The following is a 12,084-nucleotide window of genomic DNA, read 5'->3' on the forward strand; positions in this document are numbered from 1 at the left end:
GTTTATCACTGAATATTGCCATAGTTTTCTCCCACAATTTGGTTCTACAACCTTTTAAGTCAATTATGTAATCACCTGCTTATTAATGAGGTTCCTGTCCTGAACATCTCACATATATATACTATAGCATTTAAAAAACCTTGGCTCAGTATTTAGTATAGAACTAAATATTCTAAATAACTACTGCTTAAATGAAATACTTAATGAAAACTATTAATAAACGTAATCAATAATGTTCAGTGTTAAATGACCTGTAGATGAGTTGCCAATATTGTATGTTAGTGTACTGTACAATATCAGATATTTGAGAAAATAACTAGAAACCTATATATCTTACAAATAATTCTGGATGCAAGTTATTTAGAAGTTAATATTGTGATAGTTAATTAAGGTCAATAGAAATTGTTAATCTGGTACTAACCTCAAATCATTATTTTAGATTTCTAAGAAGTATTCATAGGATTGTAATGAATATATGTAAATGTAGCTTAACCAGAACTTGTTAATATTATTTAGAATGTTTCAACAAAAATAGTAAATGAACGCTGTAGAAAAACAGTGTGGCTATAGAAAAGAAGTGTGCCTAATGATTTTAAATTTTGATTAGAAAATTTTAGGCATTTGAAAATTATAACTAAAATTTTTTTATTAAGTCCAAATCTTTTCTTTTCTCATTTTTTCTTTCTTTTTTTTTTTTGTATATGTACTATCAAATAACTCTTGCTTGAAAATATTAGTCATTAATTATTCAATTTATAGATAAATATTTTTTTTTCAGATTCTCTCTTTCATAATACCTTAAACAACACCCATTGACATAAGAAATAATAGTTATTTTTCTATTTTATAAACAGTTTATGAAATTCCACCTACTTAGAATTCTTTTAAAAATACTAACAAATTTTTCTGGCTACTGTCTATATGTCTATATATATAAGGTGCATTATAGAAGTCAAGGCATGACAGGGATCTGGTGATAGTAAAAGATTACAGAAAACAAGCACAATGTCAGGAAAGCTATTTTCATACCTAATTCCTATCCTGTTCCCCCTTTTCTGTCGTCACAATATTTTTTTTTTGTTCACTTTCATTTGTTGTCTTATGGTCATTGATGTATATACTGTTTAATTTTTATTTGCTTTATCATAGTAATGATATTGAGCATCATTTAGTTATATACACCATATTTACTTGTGTATAAGTTTCACTATTTTACGCTTGATTTTAACTGGAAAAACTGCAGCAACTTACACACAAGCCTGACTTATACACATGTAATTATGGTGTGTTTATATATGTATATATATATATATATATATATATATATATATATATAATTTTTTCCTTTATTTTGCTGCTGTGATATATTTATTTTTCTCTCCCTATTTTAGTCATTAATTTTATTTAATTATTTTTCAGTAATTTGCATGTTAATTATATATGAATTCTAATAATGTTGATTCTTATCTTCATTGTATGTCCAGAAAAGAAACAAAAAATGCATTTTCCTTCCGTTTTGATTTTATATATATATATGTTGTGAATTATTGTTAAGTGGTGAACTATTGTTTTACTGAGAGGATGAGCTATAATCTAGTCAAAAAGTAATTTGTGATTTTGTTTCAGTTTTCAGTGTTTTTTTTTTTTAATGTCTATTCAGAATTGCAAGACTATTGTAGCATCTTTATTCTTCTATATATACAAAGAGAAATCTCGTCATCATTATCATTTCCAACATCATTATTTCAGTTGTCATACTTTTTTTTATTACTGCATAATTGTGTTTCTATGTAAGCCTTGGATTCACTCAGTATTCTTTTTATCTTCATGTATTGAAAAAATATTCTGTGCAACATGTGGGGAGTGTCTTTTACATCAGTGTTATTATCTCTCCATACATTGTGTCACCATCACCACCACCACCACCACCACCACTATCATCATCATCATCTGTATATCATTGTGAATATGCTGTATCATTTGTCCCCAATTGTTTTTTTCCCCCCCTTGTTATTGATCAATAATTGAGTCATGATTTGAGAAATCATTAAGCAGGCATTGGTTACCTTTATGTAACATCTACCTTATATGTTAAACTGTTGACTTAGTTCTGTATTTAGCAGATTAACTGGATCACATATTGATGTTACTACTTAATGTGATTTACTATTACCTGAAGATTAATTTAGAGTATTCATAAACTGCTTTCAGTTGACAGAAAGATAGTTAGCTACATAGGTATCTAGATAAATAGCAACTAAAAATTGTATCTATGTTAATTTTATTCAATGTTTTGGTGTATGTTCAGCCATTTTCCAGAAAGTTGTTGCTGATAAGGGATCAAGGTTCTCTTGTGTTTGTTGTTGTTTAGTCCCAGGTCAACAGCAGTCAAGTAAACCTATGATAAAAAGGCTCATATAGGGGCTCCCTTGTTGGGATGTGTCCTTGGTTTGTTGTGTATATATATTGCCAACAGAAATAATTGTGTTTCTGATATTTGTTCACATATGGATGTATAGTTAAAAAGCTTAAGCTTTGAGTTCAATCCTACTACATTCCTCTCTGAGTAAATATTTCCTACTATAAATTGGGTCAACCAACACTTGATGAGTGTTTCTAATAAACAGCGGTGAGCTGGCAGAAACGTTAGCACGCCAGGCAAAATGCTCAGCAGTATTTTGTCTGCCGTTAGATTCTGAGTTCGAATTCCACTGAGGTCGACTTTACCTTCCATCCGTTCTGAGTCAATATATTTAGTACAAGTTATGTACTGGGGTCGATGTAATCGACTTAATCCCTTTGTCTGTCTTTGTTTGTCTCCTCTATGTTTAGCCCCTTGTGGGCAATAAAGAAATAAAAAAAACTATATAAAATATGTACAGATGGTGAACACCCTGTTGGATGAAAAACAAAACCTGTCAAAGGATGAACTCAGTAGAGTCCAAGGCCGTCCAACATCTGGGTGTGAGAGACCCCCTAGTCTTCATTTAAACATCTTTCTAGGTGAATGAAAATTCAGATATAAAACCTGTGGGTTTTGTTTGCATCCAATGATGTAGATTAGTTCTTTTTGGGGAAATGCACACATTGTTCACAGAGTGGGGTTGGTCCTGTGCAAAACCTGTCCTCACTTTAAAAAGCTTCAGGCATAGGCATCCCTTGATTGTTAACATATCTAGTAACCTCCCTGAAGGCACATGGCTCAGTGGTTAGAACATGAGACTCACAATCATGAGGTAGTGAGTTCGATTCCCTGCTGGGCTGTGTGTTGTGTTCTTGAGCAAGACACTTTATTTCATGTTGATCCAGTTCACTCAGCTGTAGAAATGAGTTATGATGTCACTGGTACCAAGCTGTATCAGCCTTTGCCTTTCCATTGGATAACATCAGTGACATGGGTGACTACTGGTCTTCCATAAACAACCTTGCCCAGACTTGTGCTTTGGAGGGGAACTTTCTAGGTGCAGTCCCTTGGTCATTCATGACCAAGGTATAGGGGGTCTTTAATAACCTCCCTATTGTGTGTTGCATACTATGGTTAGCCATAGCCAAAAAATTAGGACAGTTATGGCTGGAATGACTTTAGTTCTACTTGATTCAGGTTGACTTAGGGCTACACATCAAAAAGGTATAGTCTACCAACAAGCACAGGCACTGCTTTGCACACACACACACACACACACACACACACACATATACACTCACAACAAATCGACCCCAGGACTTATTCTTGGTAAGCCTAGTACTTATTCTGTCCTAGTACTCTTAACCACACATCCACACCTAAAATTCTGTTACAAAAGTAGAAATTTAAATATCAAGGTTACTAACATTTATAATGGTGTTTGAACCTTTCTGAAAAAAGGGTTGTTAAAATTCCTCATAATAATTTGGCTGTCTACTTGTAGTAGTAGTAGTAGTAGCAGAAGCAGCAGCTGCTGTATGTGAGGCTGCTTTCCAAGCAATTCTTATATGCTCATTGCAAATGGGAAATCAATAATATTTTGTTTTCTGTAGATCGCTAGAATGCTGATAGACAACACAGGACCCAAGGGTGTTGTGTGTGTGTGTGTGCGCGTGCATATATGTATGTATGTATGCATATGTGTATATATATATATAATATATATATATATATATATTATATATATATATATTATATATATATATATATATATACATTTGAAGGTGTGTGGCTTAGTGGTTAGGGCATTCGGCTCATGATCATAAGGTCATGAGTTCAATTCCTGGCGACCTGTTGTGTCCTTGAGCAAGGCATTTTATTTCACATTGCTCCAGTCCACTCAGCTGGCAAAAGTGAGTAGTATCTGTATTTCAAAGGGCCAGCCTTGCCACATTCTGTGTCACACTGAATCTCCCTGAGAATTATGTTAAGGGTAGACGTGTCTGTGGAGTGCTCAGCCACTTGTACTTTAATTTCACGAGCAAGCTGTTCCATTAATTGTATCAGCTGAAACCTTCATCGTCATAACAAATGGAGTGTGTGTATATATATATATATATATATATATATATCAGAAGAAATGGGGTACTCAGAAATCTGGATGGTTTTATATTTACAGATATTTATTAGTATGTTACATGTTTTTATAAATCACATATAAAAACATGTAACATACTAATAAATATCTGTAAATATAAAACCATCCAGATTTCTGAGTACTCCATTTCTTCTAATATATAATACCTGTACATCATCTCCAAACCTTCTAATGTATATATATATATATCACACCCATGCTAGCATGGAAGGTGGTCGTTAAATGATGACGATGATGAAGGTGAATATATAGATACATGCATATGTGTGTGTATTAATGCTTGTTTTTATGTCAAATTATAATAAAAACAATTTACTATTCTTTTCTACTCTGAGCTCTAGGCCCAAAATTCTGGGAGAGGGTGGGGGCCAGTCGATTAAATTGACCCCAGTATGCAACTGGTACTTGATTTCTTGACCCCCAAAAGGATGAAAGGCAAAGTCAACCTTGGCAGGATTTGAACTCAAAACGTAAAGATACATGAAATACTGCTAGGCATTTCGTCTGGTGTGCTAACATTTCTGCCAGCTCACCACCTTAAAACAACTTAATATTAAACAGATTGAATTGCTCAATACTTTTTTTCTGGGACACATATTTATTAAACTTTTACTAGAAGAGGTGTAACAGCTACTTTGATGTTTTGGCCTGCAAGTCTTCATCAGACTTTTAAAAGTCTAGTATTTGCATGCACACACACACACATGTTAGTGTGTAACAATCAGCACGCTGGGCGAAGTGCTTCGCGGTATTTCGCATGTCACTACGTTCTGAGTTCAAATTCCGCCGAGGTCAACTTTGCCTTTCATCCTTTCGGGGTCGATAAATTAAGTACCAGTTACGCACTGGGGTCGATATAATCGACTTAATCCCTTTGTCTGTCCTTATTTGTCTCCTCTATGTTTAGCCCCTTGTGGGTAATAAAGAAACGGTAACAGTCAGGCGAAGTACTCAATGCAAACGTGGAGTGCAAAGGTTTATACAGACCTGTCTACGAGCTTGTTACTTAGGGGTTTCTGCAGAGTGTAGACTTGTATGAAGAACTGGCTATATTCTGCAGAAACTCCAGAATTACACACAACCCCCACCCCCAACTCCCCCACCCCCACCCGTTGGATTGGCCTAAATAAGCAAAAGCAACAATGACTGCGATGATTGGGGTGATAGTTATGGTTTCCAGGAGGTAGAGACCTAATGAAGTTTTCAGTTCCTGCTACTGTTGCCTTGTTCTGTTAATGAAATATCACTTGTCAGCTGACTGCTCATCTGTTGACAGCAGGTGACAATTGACAATTATAGTTACATAGTTACTACTGTCGGTCCATAGTTGTCATTGTGTGTGTGAGATGCACGTAAACACCTTCGTTGTAGGAAATGGTGTTTAGATCATAGACACAATTATAATGAGTCATCCCATAAATAATGTGTTTTTTTCGTATACTTTTTTTATTTTTCAAAATTAAGATAAACAAAGTTCATTTTTAATCTAAAATATACTCTCCTTCATTTTCTACTATGCTCTTCCATTTATCTGGTAGACTTCCAAAATTCACTTGTCCATGGCGAAAAATACTCATGTACTGTTCTGACCACATCTACAAAATTCATTTTTTTTCCATCCAAATGATTTTGAAGACTGCAAAATAAATGATAATCAGATGGGCAACGTCCGATGAATATGGTGGATGGGGCATCGTTTCTCATTCAAACTGCTCCAGCATTTGGAATGTCATCCTTGCTGTATGTGGCCAAGCATTGCCTGGGGTGTCAGTGTTTCTCCTTTCCTGTCTTCGGCACTTGACATTTTTATAGAGAACCCATTTCTCATCACCAGTCACTATTCAGTCCAAAGCGGTTCATTTATGAAATATGGTACCAAAGAAGAGCACACATTCTCTCTCTGTGCACGATTAGACTCGGAAAGTTTGTGAGGAACTCATTGACCCAATTTGCTATCTTTTCCAATGGCACACAGGTGTCACTGAATGGTTGAATGACTAAATCGAAGCTTCTCTGCAAGTTCCTCAACAGTTACAGTGGGTTTTGTTCCATCAGAGTTTGCAGGGCATCCTCATCGAACTCTACAAGTCTTCCAGATGAAGCTCATTTTCTAGGCTGTAGTTACCAGCTCAGAATTTCCGGAACCACCATTGACACTGGCTTACACTTATTGTCTGATCCCCATATTCTGCATTAATATTTCACGCACTTTCCGTTGCACTGTTGCCTTTATTGAACTCATAAAGCGAAGTATGCCAAATATGCTCCTTTGTCACTTCCATTATAGCTTCAAAAAATTATCTCTTAAAATCGAACTGCACTCATAAAAATTTGCACTAAGAGTACAGACAAGGTAAAATCACAACCTGCTTTTATAACAATTTGATGCAAGTAGTTTATCCTATCCCACTCTGACTTTTAGTTCATACAATTGAAAAAACTGCATTATTTATGAGATGACCCAATATATACAGCATAATAGAGATACACATCTAAACTTTTGTACTTGTTTTTATACACATACACACCTGTGTATGCAAATGTGTAAATACGTGTGTGTTATTAATTTTCTGTCCATTGCCTTCTGTGTTCAAATCCTACCATGGTCATCTTCATCTGTCATCCCTCTGGGGTTCAAGCAATCAGCTAACCTCCTACAGCCAACTTACTGGTCTTGTGCCTATATTAGAAATTGCTACTTAATATAGGCGAACATACACATTTTTGCTCTGTAATGCTAAGTGTGTATGTTGTTATTTAACTTGTGGTCAACTCTGACCAATGAATACAAGCATTCTTTCCAGCCATGGCCATCCCGCCTTTTAGTGGTATCTACAACTACAATATACAATGTATCCCTTCTTTAGTTAAGATGGTAAAAATTTTGAGGTAAATTTGGCTGGTATTTTTAGCAAGTTAAGCAACCACATAGAAGCTCTGTATACTTACCTTAAAAACCTAGGTATGTGGATCTGATATCTTAATGATAAATTGTGTAATCTAGATATTCAGTCAAGAAACTTCTGGAACAAAACTGTTGAGTCAGTTTTATTTATTTGTTTGTTTATCTATTTAGTCACTTGTCAGTTGTTTCCATTCTGATGTTGGTTTATCATCATCATCATTATCATCATCATCATCATCATTATTGAGTGAAAGAGCAGTGCATGCCATCAAAGTGACACTGGGGTAAAGTATACGAAGCCCAGCATACCCGTCATGACTACCCATCTGATAAGGGTACACTAGACACATGCATCACAACCATATGTGCGCGACATGGTGATCTCATATCAAGATAAACAGCATATGACCTTGCAGGTGGGCCCAGTTAGAATTTTCTTCTGGTCGAGTAACCCATCCCGCTCAAAGAGTCCCTGAATAAGTGTTGTTTAAGGATGTTGAACGAAACACCCATGTTTCCAGAGGTGAATTATTCAAACCCCAAAGAATCCCTCTCAGCACAACATTATTATTATTATTATTATTAATATCAGTATTATGTATAACTTGTTCCTCTTTGTTTGACATTGCTTTGTCTTGTGGTTTACTTGAGCAACTTTGTCTGAATTACAAAGCCTTCCAGTTACCTTTTAGCTCTGTGGTTCTCAACCGGGGTCCATATGGCCCTTGGTGGGGTTCTTATAAGGTTCTGTTATTAAAATTTATCCACAATAAATTGGTTATACTTCTACAGTACACAAAATATTTTAAGCTGTGATAGTTTTTAGACATGGAATGGCTGGTAGGGTTCATCCAGGTAAAATAGGAATTAAAGGGGTCCGCAGATAAAAAATAGTTGAGAAACATTGTGTTAACTATTCTATATGTTAGAGCAGTGAGCTTACTTCATCAGAAGGTATCACATGCTTATATTGTAACCACTAGCATAGCTAGAGTGTGTGCCACCCGGGATGGCCATTCCATTTGCAGCCCCCGGACCCCACAAAAATCCACATATTGCCCTACAGCAGACTCAAAAGTACCGCCCCATTAAAAGTGCTGCTCATGACGGGCTGCACCTACTGTCCCCCCTCCAGCAACACTAGTGTTTGTAACCTCTCCGTCCTCTTTTTTGGATTTGGTTTGGGGGAACAACTATGTCTTTGGCCTTTGTATGGCCCTCTGACACCAGTGAACCCAATGTGGTTAACATTCTTCTTGAACAATAACAAGTCAACAGTAGTGCTCTCCTCATTCAAGGGGCTCTTGAGGGAGCAAGTTACTTGGTGACCTCACTGGTGCCGGTGCCATATAAAAAGCACCCAGTACTCTCTGTAAAGTGGTTGGCATTAGGAGGGGCATCCAGCCATAGAAACCACACCAAAGCAGACATTAAAATTTGACACAGAACCATCCCAACCTCCACAAGCATGGAAAATGGACATTAAATGATGATGATGATGGATGAGAGGGAATTCCAGAGAACCAATGTTCTGGGGAGGAAGAATTGTACATAGTGGTTTGTGTGAGTCTTGGGAAAGTGTTCACAAAACCTAACCCAAGATTTTTGTCCTTGTGCCTATATTAGATCATTTTTATTATCCTCCTCCTCCTCCTGAAATTGCTAGACTTGTGCCAGAGCTGGCAGAATCACTAGCATGCCAGACAAATTACTTGGCAGCATTTCTTCCAACTTTGTTCTGAGTTCAAATTCTGCTGAGGTTGATTTTTGCCTTTCATTCTTTTGTGGGGGTCAATAAAATAAGTATCACTCAAGAACTGGAGTTGATGAAATCCTCTCTTCCCTTTCCCCACAAATTTTGGGCCTTGTGCATATAGTCATCATCATCATCATCATCATCATCGTTTAACATCCCTTTTCTATGCTAGCATGGATTGGACGGTTCGACCGGGGTCTGGGAAGCCAGGAGGCTGCACCAGGCTCCAGTCTGATCTGGCAGTGTTTCTACAGCTGGATGCCCTTCCTAACACCAACCACTCCGTGAGTGTAGTGGGTGCTTTTTACGTGCCACCAGCACAGGGGCCAAAGGAGGCTGGCAAACAGCCACGATCGGTCGGAGCTTTTTATGTGTCACCAACACGAACGCCAGAAAGGATTATTATGGATGCTTTGGATCTTCAGTTGAAGATCATCTAAACTGGATCTAAATGGTGTGGTCAATATTCCTGGAAATAAAGAAAAGCAAAGCCAGTCAATTGAACTTCTTCAGGTTTCTGGAAACATTCTTGGAAACATCCTGCTCATTCATGTTAGTGGACTGTTGGAATAGCTGACAAATTAAGCCTAGATTTTCCAAATGTATTGAGGTGGACTTAGGCCCAGTACTTTAGGCCATCCAAATCATATTTAGAAACGGTTTTCGTTTGATTAGTGGAGAGGAATAATGTCAACATACACAGATTCCGAGTTAGTGGTTTTTACTCTTTTACTTGTTTCAGTCTTTTGACTGTGGCCATGTTGGAGCACCGCCTTTAGTCGAGCAAATCAACCCCAGGATTTATTCTTTGTAAGCCTAGTACTTATTTTATCAGTCTCTTTTGCCGAACCGCTAAGTTATGGGGATGTAAACACACCAGCATCAGTTGTTGGGTGGGGGGGACAAACATATACACACACATTCATACATACATACATATATACGACAGGCTTCTTTCACTTTCTGTCTACCAAATCCACTCACAAGGCTTTGGTCGGCCCGAGGTTATAGTAGAAGACACTTGCCCAAGGTACCGTGCAGTGGGACCGAACCCGGAACCATCATGTGGTTGGTAAGCAAGCAGCCATTCCTGCGCCTATGAGTGGCTACAGACTAACTTGGATAAAACTCAAATGAATATCCAGTTTCTGGGAACTATACGTTTTCCTCCAGACACAGAAGACTTACAGGACCTGATTATTACTATAGATTTTAATTAAAATTAATAATTGCTGTTGTTTAGTCCCCAGACCAACTTGATAAAGTAGACCTATGAGCAAAAATATTCCAACCATGACTACCCCATCTGTCTTCCGGGTACCGTGCCGTAAGGGAAATTTAGCTACTGTTTCTTGTTGGTCGAACTAATTTACTCTGCACGCGGGGTTTTCTAAATTTAAAAAAGAAAAATTAAATGTAAAAGTGAGAAATCTTTTTTAAAGAATCGTCGTTTCACCCTGAATCCTGTATCAAGTTTCTTGAAATTCTTGTGACAAAACACAAATTTATTCTAATAGTGAACGTTTTCTTCTCCCCCTCTCTCACCTCCACTAGCTCCTGTTCGCATAACCATCCAACTTTTACCTCCACCTCTACGTGTGTGTGTGTGTGTGTGTGTATTTATCTACCTACTTAGTGAGCGGTGTTATTTCAAGTAGTTATGTATTTTCCGTCCACGTACCGTTGTAATACCGTAATCATGTTTTCATCCTCCTCATTTAACTTCACAAAACTACTGCCAGCAGTTTCATAGTTTGTTTTATGAAAGTATCTCGTGTTAGAGAGAGAGAGAGAAAGCGAGTCAGTCAGTCAGTCGGTGAAAAAAGAGAGAGAAGCTATTCAAATTATCCAAGCAAGCAATGTTATTTAGTCTTGCTTTTCTAGTATTGCTTTCGTTTTCGATGAAGGAAACTCACTAAGTTAATTAGACAATAAAGGTGTTCTTTCATTTCTCTTTCTCTCTCATTTTTTTTTCTTTTTTTTCTCACTAGCAGTCGATGAACTTATTTTCTCTCTCTCATCATCAGAGCTATATGCATCGCATCTTTTTCATCGTCTGTGCATTACACCACATCTCGCTAGCTTTCAGTCTTTTTGTACCTCTCTTAGCTAGTATGCACCTTTTTCAAATAAATGTGCGCACAAACACATACACATACACACACCGCAATCTCTCTCTCCCGTATACACACGGATTTACCTCTCAAGACTGCTTGTTACTATTAAATAATAAGAGACCTGCTTACTATTAAATAAATAACACACAATAACAGGAAGCTTGACTTCCAACAGTAATAACTGAAAGTTGGCTTATTACCACCGACTATCATAGATCGATACGTGTACCCACCTTTCCCACACAGACACACATACACACAAGCACACACTTTCTTCTACCTTAGTCGTCGTAGTAGTTTCTTTTACAATATCGTTGATACACGCGTACACGCTGCTGCTGTGTAATATAAATCGTAACTGGACACATGAGCTCAGCTGAGTTACTATCAACACCACCATTTGTCTACTACTACTGCTGTCTGCCGTCCGTTTGTTTTACCCGAAAAACTTGAGATCTTCAACATAAACACTGCTGGATGAGTGAGTGATAAATTACTTCTATTTCATTCATTCATTGTTGATATTATATTTCACCCAACCCCCTGTTCGAACAGGTCTAAGCTAGGATCACAAGCTTTTCAAGCCTGTCGCTTTAAGACTAAGCGTATCTAGTAGTATCATTTATCCGATGTCCTGCTGTATTTATTTATTTATTTATTCGGATGGCAGGGTGTGGTTTCAGTGATATTGGTTGTCATTTCTAGCAGATCTAACGGTCATGTAAATACCCCTTGGCAGTTTAT

At 37.0% G+C, this 12,084-nt stretch overlaps 1 protein-coding gene across 2 annotated transcripts in view; it reads left to right on the plus strand.

Moving 5' to 3' along the window:
* LOC115209769 (GATA zinc finger domain-containing protein 7) overlaps positions 1-12,084 on the plus strand; it is a 162,560-nt gene that overhangs the window by 109,601 nt on the left and 40,875 nt on the right. The window lies entirely within an intron of this gene.

The sequence above is a fragment of the Octopus sinensis genome, linkage group LG1, assembly GCF_006345805.1.
Source record: "Octopus sinensis linkage group LG1, ASM634580v1, whole genome shotgun sequence".
Taxonomy (NCBI): domain Eukaryota; kingdom Metazoa; phylum Mollusca; class Cephalopoda; order Octopoda; family Octopodidae; genus Octopus; species Octopus sinensis.